The 25,239-nt window shown below is 39.9% G+C and overlaps 1 protein-coding gene across 12 annotated transcripts in view; it reads left to right on the top strand.

Annotated features, from left to right (window-relative positions):
• NRXN1 (neurexin 1) overlaps nucleotides 1–25,239 on the top strand; it is a 921,413-nt gene that overhangs the window by 743,620 nt on the left and 152,554 nt on the right. For 2 of the 12 annotated variants that reach the window (XM_070734733.1, XM_070734732.1), the window contains exon 1: nucleotides 594–672. The exons of 9 other annotated variants lie outside the window; for them this stretch is intronic. The gene's annotated coding sequence lies outside the window, so the exon portion shown is untranslated. Of the gene's footprint in view, nucleotides 1–593; nucleotides 673–25,239 lie in introns of those variants that run through there. One more of the 12 variants, XM_070734734.1, reaches the window with a different exon arrangement.

The following is a 25,239-nucleotide window of genomic DNA, read 5'->3' as shown; positions in this document are numbered from 1 at the left end:
GCAACTGTGGACAGGAGAGTCTTTGCCCAACTTTGCCTTGTGTGCCAGTCATATCCCTTCCTGAACAGGGAAGCCCTCTGCTTGGGTACTCATGCCCTGGTCATCTCACAAGTGAAATATTGTAACATGCTCTATAATGGAGCTACTCTTGAAAAGTAAGCTTCAGTTGGTGCAGAATGTAGCCACATGAGCCATATTAAATATCTAAAAAAGGGCATGTATAACACCTTTGCTCCACAAGTTGCACTGGGTGCTAGTTTGCTTCCAAGTTCGATTCAAAGTGTTGGTTATTACCTATAAAAACCTACATGGCATAGTACAAAGCTACCTATAAATGTGGCTTCACCCCCATTACATCAGCCCATCAGGCAGGGAAGATATGCTATATACCCATCAGTTAATTCTCCAAGATGGCAACAACAACAACAGCTGCGTTGGTGAAATGCTCTAAAATGGTTTCTTTATTTTGTATTATTCTCTGTGATTTTCTATGTATTTCATACTCACAAGACAATCTGCCAAGAATTAAGGAATGTTTCTTTAAGGAGCAACTCCCTATAACCTCACCCCCACCTGTCTTTACAAATGCGGAGAAGATTCTGACACAGGAGGAAGCTAATTCCCTGGAACTATGGATCATCAAAAGCAAACACAGATGGCAGAGACAAAGAGGTAAAAGGGCGGGAATTTTAAATAGACCAAGGAATTTAAAAAACCCTGCTCCTTTCAATCTTTCTTACCAATTTATGTTCACTTGCTAACAAGATGGATGAAATACTCTGATTTTCACAACACATCTTCCCTATGCTTTATTGAATCCTAGCTAAACAAGGAAATTGATGACTATAGCATGTACAGTGATCCCCCGGTTATTGCGTTCCCGGCCATTGCGAACAGGCTAATTTGCGATTTTTCAACCCGGAAGTCAAAACACCATCTGCGCATGCGCGCCCTTTTTTTCTATGGCCACGCATGCATAGATGGCGCCGGGCAGATCAGCTGCTGGGCGGCTTCCCTGGGTCTTCCCCCTCTTGCTGGCGGGAGGGCGAGAAGCCCCCCCAGCACCCGCTCGCCCGCCATTCGCCGCTCGCCTGCCCTTCGCCCGGCCACCCGCCGTTCGCTCGCTGCTCGCCCGGCCACCCGGGTTCGTTTGGCTTGAGGGCTCAGTTGGGAAGGCGCGCGGGTGTTTTAAAACGTCGCCGCCAACATTGGGGGCTCGCTAGCACCCCCCCAAACCCGGGTTGGGGGTTCGGGGGGGTGCTAGCGAGCCCCCCATGTCGGCAGCGACGTTTTAAAACACCCGCGCGCCTTCCCAACTGAGCCCTCAAGCCAAGCGCAGAAGTTCGCCTTTGGCGCTTGGCTTGAGGGCTCAGTTGGGAAGGCACGCGGGTGTTTTAAAACGTCGCCGCCGACATGGGGGGCTCGCTAGCACCCCCCCAAACCCGGGTTGGGGGTTCGGGGGGGGTGCTAGCGAGCCCCCCATGTCAGCGGCGACGTTTTAAAACACCCGCGCGCCTTCCCAACTGAGCCATCAAGCCAAGCGCAGAAGTTCGCCTTTGGCGCTTGGCTTGAGGGCTCAGTTGGGAAGGCGCGCGGGTGTTTTAAAACGTCGCCGCTGACATGGGGGGCTCGCTAGCACCCCCCCAAACCCAGGTTGGGGGTTCGGGGGGTGCTAGCGAGCCCCCCATGTCGTCGGCGACGTTTTAAAACACCCGCACGGCTTTCCAATGAGTCCCGAAGACAAACACGGAAGTTTGACGTTTGTCTTTGGAACTCATTGGAAAGCCGCGCGGCTGTTTTAAAACGTCGCCGCCGGCACGGGCGGCTTCCTAGCAGCCCCCCAAACCCGGGTTGGGGGTCCGGGGGGTGCTGGCAAGCCCCCCATGCCGGCGGCGACGTTTTAAAACAGCCGCGCCGCCCCCAATCTTCGGCTCCTCGCTAGCGCTGCGGAAGTAAAAACACCATCTGCACATGCGCAGATGGTGTTTTTACTTCCGCAGCGCTACTTCGCGAAAACCCGCTCGTTGCGGGGGGTCCTGGAACGGAACCCTCGCAATGATCGGGGGATCACTGTATATACCAGCATTTCAAATACTTAGAGCAGACAGAATTATAGAATTCAGTGGGAAAGAGGAGAAGGTTTGTCTGTATATATACAGTATATATTTATCAACAACAGCTGGTCTCAGGACATAATTATAATACAAAAATACTGTATGTGATTGAAAACTTGGACTCTTATCAACTACAGACCCTTTTATTTTCCTCGAAAGCTTACTTCATTTCTACTAAATGAAAATATCTGCTCAGCTCTTGTTACCTGTTTTGGCATTCTTCCTGTGGACTGCTTCTAGTCATTTTGCTAGACTATTTGCTTACACTTAATTTATGAGTTCGTGTACTTATGCTAACTGGTAATGCAGTTTAATTTGCAGCTGGTTTTTCAGAAAAGACAGCTTTAACTTGTGTTTGTGTGTGTCAACTACTAAGCAAACTTATTAGTAGTTGTTAATTGAGTAAACAAATCTTTGGATCAACTTAGTGTGTGCTGCGTTCTTGGTGGTCCACAGATAGGGCAGAACACGTTCAAATTTCTAGATTCGACCATATTGCAAGATGTAAAATGGACACCCAACATCAAAACAGCACAACAAAGAATGGTCTTTCTGCACCAACTCAGAAGGTTCAAACTGCCCAAGGATACAGTTCTCCAGAGGAATTGTTGAGTCTGTCATCTGCACATCTATAACTGTCTGATTCGGTTCTGCAATCCAACAAGACAGACACAGATTTCAGAGGATAATCAGAACTGCATAAAAAACAATTACAGTCAATCTTCCTTCCATTGAGGACATTTTTAGTGCACAAGTCAAAAGGAGGGCTATGAAAATATTTACAGACCCCTCACATCCTGGACACAAGCTGCTTCAACTCCTAGCCGCAAAACAATGCAATAGAACACTGCATACCAGAACAACTCAACACACGAACAGGTTTTCCCTGAGCACCATCATTCTGCTAAAAAAATAATTCCCTCAACACTGTCAAGCTATTTACTAAGTCTCCAATACTATGAATCTTTTTATCATTCTCCTCATCCATATCCTCCCAGAAATTATGGTAACTTTTAATCCTAAATTATTCTAATTTTAACGTTTAATTTTGTTTATGATATTGTATATTGCCTAGAGTGAAGGACATAGGTGCTTAAGAAATATAAAATATAGCTAAACAACTACCCCTCAGGCCACCGACATGGTAGGGAGGCAATACCAATATTTTCTGTCCATTTTGGAGTGGTGTGCGTGGTTTGTTTGTATATGCAAACAGTGGCCTACATAGATATGGCAATGATAATTATGTGGTCTATACTAGGTACCAGAAAATTCTAAACATTTCCACAGCATTTCACTTACCTACTGTCAAAGAACTGGTGGGATCATAAGCCCAAAAAAGCGGTCGAAAATGAGCAAGCAAAACTACTGTGGGACTTCCAACTTCAGACTGACTGAATTCTGAAGCATAACACACCAGACTTTGTGATTGTGGAGAAAAAGAAAGTATGGATCATCGACATAGCAATCCCAGGAGACAGCAGAATTGAGGAGAAGCAGCTAGAGAAATTAGTGAAATACGAAGATCTAAAAATCGAGCTGCAACGACTCTGGCATAAGCCAGTGAAAGTGGTCCCAGTGGTACTTGGCACGCTCGGCACAGTACCAAAGGATCTCAGCGGACATTTGAAAACCATCGGAATTGACAAAACCTCCATCTGTCAATTGCAAAAGGCCACTTTACTGGGATCGGCAAACATAATTCGCCACTACATCACGCAGTCCTAGGTGCTTGGGAAGCGCCCAACTGGTGATGAAATACGAAATCCAGCATAGTGATCTCATTTGCTGTGTTGTACTGACATAATAATAATTTATTAGATTTGTATGCCACCCCTCTCCGAGGACTCGGGGCAGCTCACAACAACATAAACAGTGTACAAATCCAATTTTAAAATACAATTTAAAACCCTTATAATAAAATAAAATAATCACACAACCAATCAAACCATACACCAGCCTTGACAACTGGGGTGTGTGTAAGTTTCCCCATGCCTGGCAGCAAAGATGAGTTTTTAATAACTTACGAAAGGTGAGGAGGGTGGGGGCAGTCCTAATTTCTGGGGGGAGTTGGTTTCAGAGGGCCGGGGCCACCATAGAGAAGGCTCTCCCCCCGGGTCCCGCCAGATGACATTGTTTAGTCGACAGGACCCGGAGAAAGCCAACTCTGTGGGACCTAATCGGCCACTGGAATTCGTGCGGCAGAAGGCGGTCTCAGAGGTAGTCTGGTCCGATGCCATGTAGGGCTTTGTATTATAATTAAATTATAATTGTTACAGGTAGTACAAACATATCCAGCCTATCATTATTTTGTGCAATGTTTTAGACAGCTATGAATTTTGGAAATATAATTAATGTTTATTAGCATGACCTCCATGTGTTTTAGGTACCTGTTTAAAAAATTCACTTGTTACCATGGCATCTGCTTTTGTACTTATCTACTGTACCTGCATCTGGGTTTAATTAAACATTGACAAGATCAGCAGGTTAATTAAGATGTCTTTTCATCTGAACTGTGCAGCTGATCCCTTCTTCTCTGAGATGGAAGAAATCAGTTTGACTTCCTGTGATATCTCAGCCTGATTAATTCTCTGTCCAGGCAAGCAACCTAGATGTTTTCACTTGCCTGCCCATTAAATTTTTTGTTACTATATGAATTTAATAATACAGAGAAGTTTAGTTTTCATTATGCACAGGTTTTGATTTGTCTGTATTTGTGCATGTTTCCTTCTGAATTGCATTATCACATTTGTTATTTTTAATTAATTGTCACTCATTTTTTCTTTAACAAGTGAAAGTAAACTTCTGTGTTTGTTGATACATATAAACATATAAATATGTATGTTGATACATATAATCTTTGGCATTGCTGCATAATTCAAGTAGGAATAAGAAACTCATATATATTATATATAGATAATAATAATAATAATAATAATAATAATAATAATAATAATTTATTAGATTTGTATGCCGCCCCTCTCCGAAGTTGTATATTGAACTAATGTGTCCTACTGTATTTACACACACACGAACACACACACACACACACACACACACACACACAAAGATGGAGAAGTTTAAATGGCAGCTTTATTATTCTTAATTCATTAATTATAAATAATCCAAGCACTTCTTCCTCTTATTTTTCCTATAACAGCCCCGAGAGATGAGTTGGACTCAGAGTGATTGGCCCAAAGTAACCCAGCTCATTTTACATGCCTAACGCAGGACTAGAACTGTCTTGGTTTCTGGCCAAATTGGCTCTGATATATTTAATATTATCTGCATAAAAAAGAAAAGTGCAGTCCGTAAATGTTGCACCCTTGTTTTCAAGAAGAGAGAGAATATTTTTAGTGTGTGTGTATGTGTAATTACGATATTTCAACTATCCACTGTTTCAGTGCCGTAAAACTAAGGAAAAGTAAAGTTAAGCTCTATAATTTGGAGCATGTAACTGACACATAACCTCTTTCTTACTATTCCTCTAAGAGTTAAAAGTGATACAATGCCAGCCATCACTTCAGATTTTTTGAGATTTTTTAATCTCCTTTGACTGGAGATTATTTTTCTTTAGCAAACAATAACAAATCCATAACCTTGTCTCATCAGAGGTTTTAATAGCTTTTCTCAAGTTTGTATTTTGTTTTTTTTGTTTTAATTAGACAAATAAATACAGTGATACCTCGTCTTACGAACGCCCCTTCATACGAACCTTTTGTGATAAGAACCTGGGGTTTACGATTTGTTTGCCTTGTTTTAAGAACCATTTTCGTTTTACGAACCCGAGTCCAGGTGCGTGGGCTCTCTTACTGTGCGTGCGCTCTCGTACTGTGTGTGTGCTATTGTACTGTGCATGTGCTCTCTGACTGCCGCAGGGATTCCCCTGCCTTATGACTGTCACTGCCAGGATTTCCCATTTGATTACAGCCCCCGCTGGGGGGGGGAGAGTCGCACCTGACATGGAGCCCACTTAGGAGCCACCGCCTGCTTGGAGGAGGAGAAGCCGCAGCTGCCATCGCCACTGCAGCCACTGCTGCGGGAGGAGCCACACCAGGCTCCGAAGTTTGCAAAAGTTTCCGCGCCTCCTCTGTGGCCGGGAGGCTTGGCAGGGAAGGAGGCCATGTTTGGGCATGGGAATCTGGGCCCCCTCACCTGCTTCTGGCCCCCTCGCGCCCCTGGCCTCCCGCCGCTGCCCTCGCCTGCCCAATCCACCCCTCTCTCTGACTTTCTCCTCCTCCCGCAGCAGTGGCTGCAGCAGCTGTGGCGGCTGTGGCTTATCCTCCGGCCACTAGTGAGGATCCTGGTGGGCAGCTTCAAGTGGCCCTCTTGCAGCCCCTTCGCTGACAGTGCTCTGCAAAAGTGCTCCCAGCGAAGCAGCTGAGAGAGCACTTTCTCTGACCGATTCGGGAACACCTGCCCCACCCCCTGTCACAGCCCTTCACTGGGAGCGCTTTCGTCCAGGGCTGTCAGTAAAGGGGCTGTGAGAAGGGCGGGGTAGGCATTCCCGAAGCGCTTGGCAAAAGCGCTCCCAGTGAAGTGGCTGCGACTGCGCTTTCTCCGAGCGCTTTGGGGACGCCTGCCCTGCCTCTCCTACAGCCCCTTTGCTGACAGCCCTGGATGAAAGCACTTCCAGCGAAGTGGCTGCGAGAGGGGCAGGACAAGCATTTCCGAATTGTTCGGAGAAAACCCTCTCACAGCCCCTTCTCTGGGAGTGCTTTCGGCGAGCCAGCCCCTTCGCTTACAGTCCTGGCACTGAGCCCCCAAATGATGCAGGGGGCCTCCCGCAGCGGCGGCGGTTTCTCTTTGAGAAGCAGCAGCAGCGCTGGGAATGTCACGGGGTGAGTTTGGGGCTTGCACGCATTATTCGCTTTTCCACTGATTCCTATGGGAAACATTGTTTCATCTTACGGACTTTTCATCTTACGAACCTCGTCCCGGGACCAAGTAAGTTCGTAAGATGAAGTATTACTGTATTCTTAATTTGTGGTATTTTCCTTTGTATATTTATGAGATTTCTCTTTTGCCCTTTTTCTCTTTAGTAAGGACAAAAATCTTATCACTGCTTACTTTTGCAATTAGAGAAATCTTTTAATGAAATGTGTGGCGTGCTTACTAATGCTTCATTGACAGTTTCAGCATCATTTAACACACTGACACAGCACTTATTTTAAGAGCCTAGATGATGTCACATGAATTGTGCATTGAGAGATCATATAAATTTCAACTTCTCCTGGAAAGATGCATTACTGTAGAGCTAGGAAATGTAACATAGAAAGAATGGTGTTGTCAGAACTTAAAGGATCTTTAAGCAGTTTTAAATGTTTGAGACTACAGTAGGTAAAGTGTAGTAGAATAGTATAATAATTTACCGCTTATTTGAACTGTAGGTTGCATGATTAGTCTCCAGCAGTATTTTGTATAATGGGAGGAACAGATAAAGTGAGGTAGCTATTTTAATTTTTTTCAAAACAATAGTAAATAGTAAATAGTGATCAAGCAATCTTTTTATCTGAAACATATAATCATTACTCAGTTTTGAATAATGGTGAGAAATGAAATGAGATATCCAGAGGTTGAATTTTTGTTATAACAGCAATTCCAAATCTTTCAAAAATATATTTTGATCTTCCATAATTATTTTCAACTTTTTTTTTTTGAGAGGGAGGAATTTAAAAATATTTATATAGTTTATTTAAATCATCTTATAGTCACTCAATTCATATATTGTTGCTAGGAGCAGTGAACATAGAACTAAAATTAAAATCACATTAAGATTAAAACTACAAAAGCAAGAAAAAAAACAATTGTAATAATAGTAACTGCAGGTCAGCCCATAAATCCATAGACAAATGGCTGGGTAATCAATATATATATTGATAAGCTGCTTCTGGAGCCTATGCTTGAGGTAGCATCTTTAAAGAAAGATGGGTTTTAGAAAGGGTTGTAGAAACATAGAAGATTGACGGCAGAAAAAGACCTCATGGTCCATCTAGTCTACCCTTATAATATTTCCTGTATTTTATCTTAGCATGGATATATGTTTATCCCAGGCATGTTTAAATTCAGTTACTGTGGATTTACCAGCCGCTTTGGCTGGAAGTTTGTTCCAAGCATCTACTACTCTTTCAGTAAAATAATATTTTCTCACATTGCTTCTGATCTTTCCCCCATTTAACTTCAGATTGTGTCCCCTTGTTCTTATGTTCACTTTCCTATTAAAACACTTCTCTCCTGAACCTTATTTAACCCTTTAACATATTTAAATGTTTCGATCATGTCCCCCCTTTCCCTTCTGTCCTCCAATCTATATAGATTGATTTCATTAAGTCTTTCCTGATACGTTTTATGCTTAAGACCTTCCACCATTTTTGTAGGCCGTCTTTGGACATGTTCAATTTTATCAATATCTTTTTGTAGGTGAGGTCTCCAGAACTGAACACAGTATTCCAATGTGGTTTCACCAGTGGGATCACAATCTCCCTCTTCCTGCTTGTTATATCTCTAACTATGCAGCCAAGCATTCTACTTGCTTTCCCTACTGCCTGACCACACTGTTCACCCATTTTGAGACTGTCAGAAATCACTACTCCTAAATCCTTCTCTTCTGAAGTATTTGCTAACAGAGAACTGCCAATACAATACTCAGATTGAGGATTCCTTTTCCCCAAGTGCATTATTTTACATTTGGAAACATTAAACTGCAGTTTCCATTGCTTTGACAACTTATCTAGTAAAGCTAAATTATTTGCCATTTATTTAAAAAAATGAAATGCCATCAAGGAAGCCAAACCAATTTCAGGAACTGTAATTTGCAAAATTCAGGCACCTCTTCTGGGCGTTGTTATAAAACACTGTTTAATAGATGAGATCCAAAGTATGCACGCCTAGCAGAATCTGGTAAAAAGGATAGAGACATTTGGACAAAGGTGGTCCTGCAAATGTTAGTTCCATGTTGTGAATGGCTTTATAAGTGTAACCAGCAACATTAATTTACCCCCAAACTGCAAGTCAGTGCAGGTCAGAGAGTAATGGTGTACTATAAGTACCCTGAGAGGCACTAATAACTGCCCATTCCATTGCATTTGGTACCGGCTGTAGATTTCAACTTTTCATGTATTTATTGAATGCATGTGGTGAGTAATAGGGATGCATCATCATCCTTGCTTATGATATTCTGAACTCCTTATGTTTCTAATTTTCAAATTGGTAATGTAAATAGTGTCTCTCTGAAGGGCCATTCCTGTTACTCTGAAAATATTTCTGAATGATATATATGGTGTTTGACTAGACAATATCATAAATCAGTTAACTGGGATTAACAGAGACAAATAAATCTAGCAAAAAACAATATTTTAATCAAGGAAGTATCAAAGAGAAATCCACACTACCACCACCATCACTGGCAGGGCAAGCCTACTTTACATAAACAGTGAGCAAATCTCACTTTCATTAACACCGATGATGTTACTTAGTCTGGTAATGAAGTGTCTCTAAACAAACAATTAGGCTAAGAGAGCATCAAGGATCCCACAGCTCAATATATTTTCTTCTATTGATAGATACAAGTTTTTGCCAATATTAATTTATTTTTAGATGTAATGCAGTGCACAATCATTTTGCTGCAATAAATAAATATGAGCCCAGGGCTTTATTATTATTCACTTTTATCTACATAGAACTTCTAATAAAAGTTAAACCATAGCTCAAAATACATTGACCACAGAAGTCTTTTGTAATAAACTTCCCAAGTAATAATAATAATAATTTTAAAAAATCATATGCATATTTCTGAACTCAGTTCTGAAAAATTGTTGTTTTCACTTTATTTATTGGTTGGTTTCTTAGGTTTCTGAATATTGATAATCTAATCCAACAAATGTTGACTATATATTTTTCTGGTTTTTAACCAGCATCTGGTTAATAATGCTATCGGGTTTGTTGTTCTGATTCTTTTATGTTTCCTAGATTCTAATCTTCAACTTGGATTATTTTGTAATAGTCATCTATCTCTTCTCCCCTGCTTTTTTCTTTGCAATTCTTCCATCTTGTTTTTGAAAAGATTAAATGAGGGTTCACTGTGGTCGAGACCCTGTCTCTCTGTTGAAGATCAGCATCTTAAAGTGGATCTACTCAGGGGTGTATTGCTACTACCGCTGGATTGCTGCCACCAGTGGTATGTGTGCATAGCTTCGGTTGTATTGTATATATGGACATGCTATGTGCGTGCATCCCCAGTGTGTTTTGCTTCTTTTTTGCAGGAAGCAAGAATGCACTGGAATCTCATGAGAGGATGCATGCACAGAAACAAAAAATAGCCAAAATCTCACACGTGCGTCCACTCGCAAGGTTCTGCTTCTGCTCATGCAAACGAAGCAAAAAATACAAAAAAAGATGGTGGTGCTGATAGGACTGCCACCGTAGCAATCGCACGCAAATTGCATAATCTGGCAGCCACTACTGGTACACAGGCCACTACTGCAATGGTAGCAACCCACTACTGATCTACTCCCATCTTGTGTTAACTTAGAAATCTGAACTGCAAATCTGGTTTCAAAATAACTCTTATGAAGATTAACCAGATGTCTGAAGTTGCTAGGTGTGAGTTAACATCTGCACAATAAATTGAGCAGGAAACACATGTTATTCTTCAGCTGAATAAGAAGCAGCATTTCTATTTAAGATAGAACAATGATTTTCAAAATTATATTTATATCATCTTGTTTCATTATCTTGATTGGTGATATATAAATTGTCATCAAGGCTCTTCCCTTATGACAATTAAAGCAATTGTTAGTTATAATAATTGTTTTATTTAGTTATAATGATTGTTGTTTCAGGAAAAATGTAGAAATGTTTATAGCCTAAGGTAAAACTAAATTGGTGATTAGATTTTGGCTCAGGTTTAGGCAAGAGTAGCTGAAACAAGGCAAGGAATTTACAATTCTTGTATATGCTGAACAGAAAAAATCTTTATGAACATTTATGCCCCCACCGCCCAGTATAACTTTGAAATGCTTTTCCCAAGAGTATGCCTAGTGCCCCTCTGCCACAGTTTTGATGCCAAGCCAATGATCATCTCATGAATTATGATATACATGTTTCTAATTTGCAACTGTTTAACTCATTATCACATTTTTTAATCTCTAGGATTCAACTTTTAAAGTGTTGCTTTATTGTGTACACTACAACCATGTAGTGTTTGTGAGATGGGTAACCATAAAGTTGCATTTGTGAGATGGATAACTATAGCAATAGTTTCAAATGTCTATCTGCCTATTGTCTGTATGGCTTATCTCAATATCTATCACACAGTCCAGATCAGTTTGGTGCAAGGAGGGATATAACTCAGAAAAGCATTTTTGATGCTCAAGAAGAGAAGAACAACCCAAACCATCAATCAACCTTCACACAGATTATGTCAGGTCCTTTTTGGCTTCTCAGCATACCTTCTGCATGTCAACTGAGCAGCAGCAGTAACTGATTCTGAACATTGCACAGTCGGTTCTAAACCACATAAAAAAATAGTCTCTGCATGGCCAGGCCAACCCAGGACCATCCTCAGAATATCATATTAAGTCGTCTTTGGTTTTGCCCCAGATTTCCTGTTTGTGTTGAGTTTTGGTGTTTTGCTGGATGCACAAATATTCTCATAAGCTTTTCCATCAGCCTTTTTTTCTCTCTGCTTTGTCATTGCGGTGATGGATTTTGTTTCCATTAAGTCCTCAAGCAGCCCTGAGGTTGCTCAGAGTCTTCCAAAAGGCAACATAAATGAGCTGCTGAGTTGAGCCTTTGAGGCAGACAATTTGCTGTTCCCGATATGAAACAAACAAAATTAATTTCTGGGAAACAGCATTGATTTTTGAGATGTATTTGAGCCACAAGTTGGGTGTCTCTGTCTGTGTGGGCTTTTTTTAACAAAATAAAATAAATGGTCACATTTGTTTCTGGCAGTATATATTTGCTAGCATTGTGAGTTGTGACAGTGCAATAGAACTTTGTGTCTTCAGGACAAAAGTTTCTATTTAGCTAACTAATTCAGAAAGAGTCACTGTAATTCATACTGGAAATGAAAAAAGTGACATTCTAGTCTGGTCTAGATAAAAAAAATTGAGAGACAAAATCTAAGTAATTCAGATAGCTGAGAAGATATTAATCTCGTTCTTACTTCTACTTACATGGTAAAAATATATTTTTTTTCTTCCTTAGCCTGACTGCTAGGCATTTTATGTTTGCATTTTATTTATACCTTGAGAAAGTTGGCCTATTCCCACATACTTTTCATAAAAAAACCCCACCTTTATTGTATCCAATTCTGTACCCCATTCAATTGAATTTATAACCTAGTTGTAACAGTCACAGCTTCACAAATGGATGCATAATTATACCTTTGCAATCAAAATTAATTTCCAGGAAGAAAATTACCTGTGATATTAGAAATGAACAAAAGCAGAAATACAGTCATACCTCGTCTTACGAACCTAATTGGTTCCAGGGGGAGGTTCGTAAGACGAAAGGTTCGTAAGACGAAACATTGTTTCCCATAGGAAACAATGTAAAGTCAATTAATCCATGCAACCAAAAAAAACCCCCCCGCAAAAAAACGGTACCGCCTGGCTGTCACCTTTTAAAACAGCCTGGGGGCTTCTCAGCAACCTCCCGAACGCCGAACGCCAAACCCGAACTTCCGGGTTCGGCATTCGGGAGGCCACCGAGAAGCCCCCAGGCTGTTTTAAAAGGTGATAGCCGGGCGACAGGGCTTCCCAGCAGCCGCCGAACGCCGAACGCAGATGTTCGGGTTTGGCGTTCGGCTTCGGGAGGCTGCTGGAAAGCCGCCCGGCTGTTTTAAAAGGTGACAGCCAGGCTGGGAGGCTTCCCAGCAACCTCCCGAATCCCGAACTTTTGCCGAACCTTCGGGTTCGGGGTTCGGGAGGTTGCTGGGAAGCCCCCCAGCCCGGCTGTCACCTTTTAAAACAGCCGGGCGGCTTTCCAGCAGCCTCCCAAAGCCGAACGCCAAACCCGAACATCCACATTCGGCGTTCGGAGTCTGCTGGGAAGCCCCGCTGCTCGGCTGTCACCTTTTAAAACAGCCGGGGGGCTTCCCAGCAGCCTCCCGAACGCCGAACCCGGAAGTTCGGATTTGGCGTTCGTAACACGAAAAAAGTTCGTAAGAAGAGGCAAATTTTTTCTGAACCCCGGGTTCGTATCTTGAGTTGTTCGTAAGACGAGGGGTTCATATCTTGAGGTACCACTGTAACTTCAAATGGACCTTGCAATAAAATTTTGCAACATGAAAAGTGTTAGATATTAGATATTCTATTATCTCCCTTAGTTAATAATTGAAATCTTTCATTCATTAATCAAATCCTGATTATCCTCTATTGAGGGATCAATTTCAGCACCTTTCCAAATCATAAATCAAGCTACTTTTGGTGCTGCTTCTGAAGAAGATATCTATGTTTGAACAGTATAATATAGCAGCTCTATACACCAAGCCTGGATAGACCACACCAACTACGGTCCTGATTCTTGAAAGGAGTTCTTTGTGAGATAGAAGGACAGAAGAGACATATCACAGATTCACATTAAACTTTTATCCCTATAAAGTGAGAGAATGGATTTCCTTTTGCTTTTGTTTTTCGATAACTGTATCATCCTATCAGTAAATGCTATTTAAGAGAGGATAGTTGGTTTTGTAATTAAGTTGATGAACTAGAAACCAAGAGACCATGAATAAGTCCTTCCTTATCATAGAAGCTGCTTTTATGTCTAATCTATCATTTGGTCTGTCAGTTCAACCCACCTCATGAATGGTTGTTGTGGAGGAGGAAGGGGCATTGTATATGTCAGTGATGGTGAACCTATGGCACAGGTGCCACAGGAGGCACACACATGAGCTGTTGATACATGAGCTGTTGGCACATGAGCTGTTGGCACATGAGCATTGTATATGCCAGTGATGGCGAATCTATGGTACGGGTGCCACAGGATGCACGCACATGAGCTGTTGGCACATGAGCTGTTGCTCTAGCTCAGCCCCAACATGCATGTGTGTACTGGCCAGCTGATTTTTGGCTTGCATAGAGGCTCTGGAGGGAATTTTTGGTTTCCAGAGAGCCTCCAGGAGGATGTGAGAGGGCGTTTTTACCCTCTCCCAGCTCCAAGGAAGGCTTTGGAGCCTGTGGAGGGTGAAACACGAGCCTACTGTGGGCCCATCATAAGTTGGGAAACAGGCCATTTCCAGCGTCCATAAAGCCTCTGGAGGATGGGGAAAACAGTTTTCATCCTCCCCAGGCATTGAATTATGGGTGTGGGCACTCAGGCATATGCCATAGCACGTGCCCACGCCATTTCCGCACCTGAGGAAAAAAAGGTTTGCCATCACTGGTATATGCTGTACAAAAATAAAGGTGAGAAATGAATCAGATAAATAAACTAATGAAAATGAGATCTCCAAATGGATTAATTACAGCTGTTCTGCCTCCTTGGGGGAAAAAATACAATAGTTGTACTTTAAAATGAAAAACCAAGGAAAGGGCGATGTTGGGTGAGGGTTATGGGAGTTGATATTCCAACATATTGGAATGGACCCAAGTTGGAGTTGGCTGTCATGGAGTTGTGCTTTAAATGAAACCGTTTCCTTTTTAAGTTCTTGTAACATTTCAATACATTGTATTTTATTCCTTGAGTACACTTTCATTTTTACTATTTTCCTCTGCCACATTATCTCTCTTTCTCTCTCTCCCTCCCTCCCATTCTTCCTCCCCCCAACTCACCACTATGTTACATTCATTGAAACAAAAATCAATACTTAACTTTCCAATTGCTCATTTGTGCTCTGTAGTCATAAAGTTTTGAAGAATCACTGTCATTAGATTTGGACCTCTAACATCCGTATTTTCATTGGCTCATGCAACAGTCCACACAAATCTCATAATCTCTCAAAGGGTTTATGTTGTTCTTTGGACTGAAGCTAAGAAGGAAACATGCCATGACTTCTTTCAATGGGCAATATTTCAATTCAATAAGTCTCTCTTCAGCATCATCCACATAATGATATTTGGTATTTATAAGCATTGATCTAGATGTAATTTTGTCTGAAAGAATTGGATATATCCTTGGTTATTCCAAAACATAGTTGTTGGCTTTGATTCATGTATTCAAAAGTCCATTTTCAGTTTATGTAGCCATGCAGCCTATTAGCATTGCTTGGGCTGCAAATGCATACTTTGCTTTGGTGGATAATAGGATGGCTAATTGATCTTTGCTTGCCCAACTAATCTCACCATCCTCCTGCAGGAACAGTTGGCTGTTTATGGAATAACAATCATCCTTGCCTTCTGCTCAATCTGCTTATTTGTATCCTACAAACTAAAGTTTGCAGTTAGTTGGTGATCTGAGATCTAAGTATACAAAGCACTTTTTAAAAGCGAGAAATATATGCTGAACAAAATCTCCTTCCACCTATTTTGTAAAGTTTTAAATACATAACAAAGAGAATGAATTAGTGGGGGAGAGGGAAATCCAGTAATAACTATTGATATGATATAAAATTAATGTAGTCTTCAGCTCATCATTAAATGTAGACCAGAGAAAAACATATTGTTTCATTTTGTCATTCTTAGAATGCAAAGAATTTTCAAGACTAAATAGCAAACTTATATCCTAGATCCATTTCTTAAAATCAAGAGAATCAGTTCCTTTCATTTACATACAATTATCCTTGGCAATCAACTGTTTTAATGACAAGTTCCATGTTTTAGGAATATAGTCCTTAACTATAATACTTCTTCCCAAAGTTGTAATACACATGTAATTTTTTTAAGCCCAACCCAACCAAGGCTATATTGAGATCACATAAATTTAAGAACTTTCCAATGCCAAGAGGCAAAAATTAACATCTATCCCTTTTCAAACATTTTTGAGAAGTCCTATAAAATATCAAAAGCCAGTTTGTCTAAACCAAGAATTTTCCCAACTAAATTTAAAATAAGCCCTACATTATTTCTTTAGAAAATGTATTAGTTACTAGTAGCTACATGTGACTTTTACAGGGAACTTGTTCTGCAAATAGTTGTTTTGCTCCTGTTAGTAAGGCATTTGACAAAGTAGACCGTAACCTACTACCCGATAAAGTAGAAAAATGTGGGATAGACAGCAACACCACCAGATGAATTCAAAACTCTAACCAACAGCACTCAACATGTAGTGCTCACTGGAACTGCATCTACATGGAGAGATATATGCACACCAAGACTCTGTTTTAGGCCTAGTACTCTTCAACATCTTCATCAATGAGGGGATAGACGGAGAACTTAAACATTTGCAGATGACACCAAACTGGCAGGAATAGTCAACACTCCAGAAGATAGGCACAAAATACAGAAGAATCTTGACAAACCTGAACACTGGGCACTATCTAACAAAATGAAAATCAATGGTGAAAAAAGTAAGGTTCTACATTTAGGCAAGAAAAACAAAATGCACAGGTACAGTATATGTGGTACATTGCTTAACTGTAGTAACTGTGAGAGGGATCTTGGAGTCCTAGTGGACAACCATTTAAATATGAGCCAGCAGTGTGCAGCAGCTGCCAAAAAAGCCAGCACAGTTCTAGGCTGCATTAACAGAGGGACAGAATGAAGATCATGTGAAGTGTTAATACTACTTTATAATGCCTTGGTAAGGCCACACTTGGAATACTGCATTCAATTTTAGAGTTGAGACTCTAGAAAGAGTACAGAGAAAAGTGACAAAGATGATTAGAGGACTAGAGGCTAAAACATACGAAGAATGGTTGCAGGAGCAGGGTATGTCTAGTTTAATGAAAAGAAGGACCAGGAGAGACATGATAACAGTGTTCCAATATCCCAGGGGTTGCCACAAAGAAGAGGGAGTCAAACTATTCTCCAAAGCACCTGAGGGTAGAACAAGAAGCAATGGTGAAACCAAATAAGGAGATAAGTAATAATATTCACCAAATATCCACTAATATTCACCAAAACTAAGAAAAACAAATTACCCATAAAAATAAGAAAGCTCCAAACCAAAAAAAGAATTCTTTGGTGCAAAAATAAAACAGGCCATGTTTCAAACTTTAAAAGCCACTATAAAAATTTGTGTCACCAAATAAAGACTGAATGTACCAATTATCACATCATCCAAGAAGGAAACCTTCTACGGACAAAGTCTACTTGTGCCTTCTACAACTTTGCTAACAATAAACTCAAAGACTCTAGACCCATCCCACCCCTTAAAGGACCAAACAACATAGACCATAATGATGAATCAGTCAAAGCCAACCTTTTTAACTCCTTCTTCAGCTCAGTCTTTGTTAACAACAATGACTCATGCCCAACATTTCCTAACCGCACCACAAATAACCTCAATGATCTTACACAAATTGATTTTACAGAAGATAACATTAGAAAGGCATTACACAACTTAAAACCATCTTTATCTATTGGACCAGATGGACTATGTGCATACTTCTTAAAAAACCTCTCCTCCACCTTGGCTGAACCTCTGAGCATATTTTTAAATAAATCTTTCAGTACTAGCTCCCTACCCACATTATGTTCACTTGCCACAGTCATCCCTATCTTCAAAAAAGGAGATCCAAGCAATGTTGAAAATTATAGACCTATCTCTTTGTGTTGTGTCACCTGGAAAATTATGGAATCAATCATAAACCAATCCATTACACTCCACCTTGAAGCTAATAACCTACTTTCCAATTAACAATTTGGTTTCAGAAAAAAATTATCCTGTAATCTACTACTCTTACACTGTAAAAACATTTGGACCACTCAACTTGACCAAGGTGATGCAGTCTATATCGACTTTTGCAAAGTCTTTGACTCAGTTGTCCACAACAAACTTCTTCTGAAACTCAAATCCTACGGCATCTCTGGACTACTACACAATTGGTTAACAGCATTCCTATCTAACAGACAACAAGTGGTCAAAATAGGAAGTGCCACTTCTCTTCCTGCTCCTGTTAACAGTGGTGTCCCTCAAGGTAGTGTTTTAGGACCAACACTATTCATACTATACATAAACGATCTTTGCGATTGCATCACTAGCAATTGCGTTCTCTTTGCAGATGATGTCAAACAATTTAATACCACCGACAATACTGCTACCCTTCAAAAAGACCTTGACCATATAGCAGAATGGTCTAAAACCTGAGAACTTCAAATCTCCACCACTAAATGCTGTGTCTTACACATTGGTAAAAAGAATCAGAATACTAAATATAAACTTGGAGGAATTGAACTTATTGATAACCCTCAATCTGTCAAAGACCTTGGAGAACTCATATCCAATGACCAAAGTCCTAGAGCCCACTGCAACAACATTGCCAAAAAGGCTTTAAGAGTTGTTAACCTAATCCTTCGCAGCTTCTTCTCTGGTAATTTTGAACTGCTAACAAGAGCTTACAAAACATTTGTCAGACCAGTCCTAGAATACAGCTCACCTGTATGTAACCCACATTGCATATCTGAGGTCAACACAATTGAGAGAATCCAGAAATATTTCACAAGAAGAGTCCTTCACTCCTCTTCTCACAACAAAATACCTTACTCTGCCAGACTTGAAATTCTTGGTTTAGACAACTTACAACTCCGTCGTCTCCGTTCCGACTTAATTATAGTTCATAAAATCATATACAAAAATGTCCTACCTGTTAACAACTACTTAACCTTCAACCGCAACAACACACGAGCACAAAATCAATTTAAACTAAATGTCAACCGCTTCAAACTTGACTGCAAAAAATACGACTTCAGCAACAGAGTAATTAACGCCTGGAATGCACTACCTGACTCTGTGGTTTCTACTCCTAACCCCAAAACCTTTAACCTTAGACTATCTACAATTGACCTCTCCCCCTTTCTAGGAGGTCTGTAAGGGGCGTGCATAAGCACGCCATTGTGGCTACAGTCCCTGTCCTATTGTCCTTTTTTGTTACTTTTTATCATTACTTATCTAATGTTTTATTTGTACAAATTACCACCCTATAATTGTTTGACTAAATAAGTAAGTAAGTAAGTAAGTAAGTAAGTAAGTAAGTAAGTAAGTAAGTAAGTAAATTAATTAATTAATTAATTAATTAATTAATTAATTTAGAACTAAGGAAAAATTTCCTGACAGTTAGAATAATTAACCCGTGGAACAGCTTGCCTCCAGAAGTTGTGAATGATCCAACACTGGACGTTTTTAAGAAAATGTTGGATAACCAGTTGTCTGAAGTATTGTAGGGTGTCCTGCCTATGCAGGGGGTTGGACCAGAAGACCTCCAAGGTCCCTTCCAACTCTGTTGATGTTATTGATTTTGGTGTTGATGTTGTGTTTATTCGTCATTATGAATTTTGCAAAATGCATATTTTTATTCAATCAAACAACAGATTATTTTCTGTCTGTTACACCATTCTTTACTGAGATACAGACCATTGTAATTATACCATCATTTCTTTTACATGTTGCTTGTTAACTATTATTTCCTATTATCTATTCATAGTACTTAAGGTTTTTTTTAAAAAAAAGCTGTTGTTTACTAAAGTCACACATTCTTTATACTGTAGTACTTGACTGTTATCACTGAGCAACTACCAAAATATGTGCAGCTTACGTAATCACCTATGCTTATAAAATTATTTCTGTTTCACCTGGTGTGGCGATGGTATTGAATCACAAATGTCAGCACACACTAGTTCTTGTGGTTTCTTTGCCTTCTTTATTGGCTTAATGCCTTTGGCTTTTGCCTAATGTGCACACATTGACTGATTCACACATGGCTGGAACTTTAGTTCTTTGACTAAGCCCTCTAATTTACAAACAGCATCTGGGACTCTTGTTTCATTATCTGGTGCCATTTGATTACACAATTTTTATAGTCCTATTTCTCTGGTTCCCTTACTTTTCATAGTCTAATTCAAATTGTCAGTTTTTCTAGAGGGTGCTTTTAATCAGCAATTCTACATTCTAAGTTTATTTAACAATTATTCTGTTTAAATATTACATTGCATTCTTTCTCTGAGGTATATTTTACTAATTCGAGATCTGGGACATGTAAGACATTCTTAATCATCTTTCTTTTTACAAATGCGTAACAGAGTCTTTGTCTATTTGGCAACAAAATGGTAGATTCAGTTCAATGGGTGAGCCTTTTGTTCTGTTTAATTAAGTTAAAAGTTGCAGCAGGATCAGAACAAATGCCATCTAGTGGCCTGTATGTTCTCATACTTATTATTGTATTACCTCCCTGTACAAGAAGATTCTAGACTGAGAATTTCATCTTAGAGTTATGCAGATTTGCCATTAGAATTATGCAAATTATAATCTTGCAAGCAATTTATTATGGAATTTATATTTATTTTCTCTTTGCGTTGCATGGACGCAATTGGTAATATCTAAAATTCACCAAGTCATCTCCCTAAAGTCCATACAAACAGTAGTAGGCTTTATTAGATTTTGATCAAAGGACCTCCGTGAATGAAGAAAACACTCTTCAACCCAAGAAGGCAAAAATACACATTAAAGCATGGAGTTTTTATATGACAAACAAGTTTTTTATCCTTATTTCTCTGGAAAATCTCCCATCCATCATGACGCCATCGTGCACTTCCTCAACTTGTGCTTTTCCATCTCTCTCGCTCTCTGGACATTCCCCTTCAGCAAAAATCCCCTCAACAGATGTCCTATTTTTCACATAATGTATTTTAGCTGATAAGTAAAAATTCATTTTTGAAAGCATACAAGATTACAAAAGTTTGCAGAAGTTCATTTGGATATAAAATACAATATGGTTACATAAAAGAACATGGCTGCACTTATGTTCTTCTCTTTGCAAGATTAAAATAACATTTTCTCTCCATTTTCTCACACTCGGCAATAATTTTAAAATGAAGGCAACCAATGTTTATTCACTGTAGTATATTTTTGCTGTTTGCATTTCAAGCTGACTGGCAATATATTTAATTTCATTAATATGAAGCTTTTGATTCACCCTCCAGACACTTGTTGCATAATTTTTTTAAAGATCTATTTTCACATAAATTGAAGAAGATTTTCCAGATATATTTGATCTTGATCTTAAATCTCCAATGATGAAGTTACTTGCATGCAGGCAGATCATTTCAGGTGTTTGTTCTTTGCAGTATCCAAGGCTATTGCTATTGCCTGCTTTTTGGGGTATTTCTCCATTACAAGATAATACATTGAGTCTTTAGGAATGTTGTCTTTTTGAATGACAAGAGACTTCTGCTTCTTACAGTTGAAACATTCTTGATTCCATTTCTTAAAATTTTCTGCCTTCTTTCTGTCTTTTGTCTAGAGTTGGGGCATCAAACTCACATCATCACAGTGCTGTCATGTGACATATCAGGATTCTCCCCCCCCCCCCCTTTGCTAAACTGTGCATGGCCAGCACATGACACATCCAGCCTGTGGCCGGGTGTTTGACAACCCTGGCCTAGATACTCAGGGAATGTATGCTTTTTGTTTCCATGAAAAATCTTCGTCTTTATTTCATTTATTAGGACTGTAGTTGTTGGAGGTTGAAATGTTTTATTTGTTTATAAATTGTTACCTTCACTAGGCTAGAGTGAGAAATCAGAATATCTGCAAAAGTTGCAGTAATAAAGTACTTCACTACAGTCCCCTCCAAAATAACATCTACATGAAATCCAACCTAGAACTTAAGATAATTTTCCTAACTGTTAGAATAATTTATTAGTGGAACAACTTACCTTCAGAAGTTGTGAGTACAGTACTTCAGTACTGGAGATTTTAAAGAAGAGATTGGACAATCATTTGTCAGAAATGGTATAGGTTTTCCTATTGGAAAACCATTGGATTAGAAGACGTTGGACTAGACGTTGGATTAGAAGAACTCCAAGGTCCCTTCCAACTGTGTTATACTGTTAAATCCTTAAGAGTTAAACTTCTTAATGTTTTCAGTATTTTTATTGTAAAGTGAGGAAAGGTGTTTGTTGTACCTCTCTATAAAGTTTTTCATTCTGCCTCCTGCTTAATTTGCTGATGTGGGCATTTCTGAGTGGGATTTTTTTGTTGTCATTTTTAACTTCTATTCGAACATTCATGTTTGGCATTTCCAAGTATCTTGTCTTATAGAAGACTCAGCAAATATTTTTTTTCCTCAAACTTCAAAATAAATAAAAAGACAGAAGGTTCATTAACATCAAAAAACAAAATAAAATATTTAAGTACAGAACAAATAGAACATTATTACAGTTGCAAGATTTGTTTCATTCCAACAGTATTGGCAAAAACATTCATGAAAAACATATTAAAAAAGCATATAATGGATTACAATTATTATTATAGTTACCATATAAGAAGTTAGGTCATTGACCATCAACATTAAAATTGTCTATTATAGTTCCTTGTATTCTTCAAAGGCCTCTAGCCTTTAATCTGCACAGACATTTACTAAAGATTTGAAAGAAATACACTGAGATGCTAAAAAAACTGAGCCCAGAACTCTAAAAATGGATTTCTGTGTTGCATAAGAGAATAAGAGCAGCTGGGACAGTCACATTTCTTATCATAAACACAGAGGAATAGAGAGACTGGAAATCAAAGACCATAAGTATCATAATGTTTGCTGTCATTCCATCACATTTTAAGCATCACTTTGAATAATTAAGCTGCTGTTTTTGGATTCATAGAGGTCTAGCTAAGTGCTTTATTCTTTGTTTGATATTTATTCTAACACTGCATCAAAATGGACTGTGAATACATCACCCTTAACCTCTTTTGACTATTGATCTGAATGTTGCACGGTTTCTGTTTGGGGTATAATATTTTATGCTGGTCTGCAGAAATGACTTGTGAGCATTTCAAGTACCAAAAATGTGCAGAATCTTTCTCTTTCCTTTTATTGATCTGTTGCCAGTAACTTCATTTGGAGTTTTCTCTAAGAATCAATAGTGGGATGCAGACTATTTTGCAAATCCTACTAGTTTATTAAACCAAGGAGCTCATTAATATTACATTGCTTACCTTGCATCGTTTAGCTTTAAAGGCAGTCTTTTCAAACCTGGGTTTTTGTTTTTTTGCATCTACATGATTATAGTTAGCAGCAAACACTTGGAATGAAGCAACTTTTGTTTTACTAATAGTTAAGGGACAATACACCTCCATATTAATAATGCATTCACTTTGAATACAGTATTTAATGCAATTTCTTGAATTTCAGACTATTGGGACAAATGTCCCGTAGTTTCCATAAAAAACATGGATTTGCAAATTGTGTGAGAAATATTATTTTCTTTGAAAGATCATTCAATTCTCTTTAAAAATAAATTAAGTATTACAAAGGAGTTGTATCTTTTGTTTTGAACAGTGAGATTTGCATAAATAGTTTTCTCAAGAAAAAAAAGTAGTTCAATGAAAGAAGAGAAGTAAGGGAGAGGTAGCCTTGGTGTTGGGCAATTTAGGTTGATTGTCTAGGCCATGGGTATCAAACTCATATTGTCATGGCAGCGTTACATGATGTAACAGGACTTTTTCCTGAAACTTTGCTAAACTGGGCATGGGAATGACCAGCACACACTCTTGCCCATGGGCCAGGAGTTTGACAGCCCTGGCCTAGGCAGTGATTTTGCTTCATTTGTGTGTTATGTTCTCCTATCCAGAGAAAGAAAAGAGAGAGGAATAGTGTTTGCTGATGTGAAGTCAGTAGGCAGATAGGTAGGTAGGTAGGTAGGTGTTGTGGTTGGCTCTGGCCCAGCTCCTGCCCCAAGGAATGTGGAGGTGGATGTGGGGGAAACATCCACATGCCACAGGCCTGTTTTGCTCCCCATAGAATCTCCCAACGAAGGCTCCTCTGACAAAGGAAGCGTGAGTAGCAGGGAAGGGGGGAGTTTGGCAGACAGCCCAGATCAATCATCCTTATCATCCCTGGATTCTGAACAAGAACTTATGACAGATCCACGCATACTTAGAGTGATGCATAGGAGAGAACAACTGAAGGATTATTACAGGAGATAAGTGAGGCCACCTGTGGTTGGGTGGGACTGCTGTAATTAGTGCTACAGATAAAAAGAACAGCGTGCTGGTTTAGCCTTGTGGAAGTTTATCGGATTCATAGTTTGTCAAGATAGTGGTTCTGCTGTTCAAGACTGTGTGTGGACTTTTTGGACTTTGGACTCAATTTCCCAGTTATTGGGTGAGAAATTGGATTGCATTTAACCTGTGCCTTGTGTGTACTAGAAAATCCCTTTGACATTTAAGAAGGGAGTTTTTCCTGCTTTTCTGTTGATAAAGACTTTTGGTTTTCCTTCTATCGTGTAGTGTGTGTCTTTCTGGACTAATTACCCTGTAATTGTGGGCAGTTGGGACACTCTGGCAGAACAGAATAAACTTCCATACACCCCCAGACACACACCGTTACAGAGTGAAGTGTGTTGGATTGTTTACTTCTCTTTTTTCCGGCATTTATCTGATCATGCTGCTGGTATGGCAGAAATGCAAGCAGTCTTCAAGGCTTTGAGGATAGAAATCCAAGCGTTGACGCAGACAATGCTGCAGTTACAGAACCAGGTGGATATATTATCTCAGCAGCCTGTCATTCCACAGGTGCAGCCAGCAGCTCCTGCCCCATAGCCACTACCAAGGAGGAAATGCTTTGTGGCTCTGCCTGAAAAATTCTGGGGCGACAGACGCATGTTTGCAGCTTTCCTCAGTCAAGTGCAGTTGTTTATTAATGCACAACTGCCCCATTTTCCAAGAGATGCAGAGAAGGTAGCATTCCTCTGCAGTTTGTTGGCCGGCCCTGCTGCTTCCTGGGTGTCTCCATTTCTGGACAGAGATGATCCGATACTGCAGGATTATACCGCCTTTTGCGCCCAGTTGCGATGGCAGTTTTCAGGTCCGGTGCGGGAGCAGACGGCCACGAGGGCGTTGAAACAGCTGAAACAAGGCTCGCACCCATTAGTGGAATATTTAAGTGACTTTCGTAGCCTCAGTGGACAGGTGCAGTGGAATGAGGCCACCTTGATGGAGGCGTTTCAGGATGGCTTGTCAGAGACTATGCTTGATGAGCTGGTGCACGAGACCCTGCCGGCCACCCTGGATGAGCTGGAGCAGCATTGTT

This window comes from Erythrolamprus reginae, chromosome 1, assembly GCF_031021105.1.
Source record: "Erythrolamprus reginae isolate rEryReg1 chromosome 1, rEryReg1.hap1, whole genome shotgun sequence".
NCBI lineage: Eukaryota > Metazoa > Chordata > Lepidosauria > Squamata > Dipsadidae > Erythrolamprus > Erythrolamprus reginae.
This window is presented reverse-complemented; position numbering and strand designations above follow the sequence as displayed.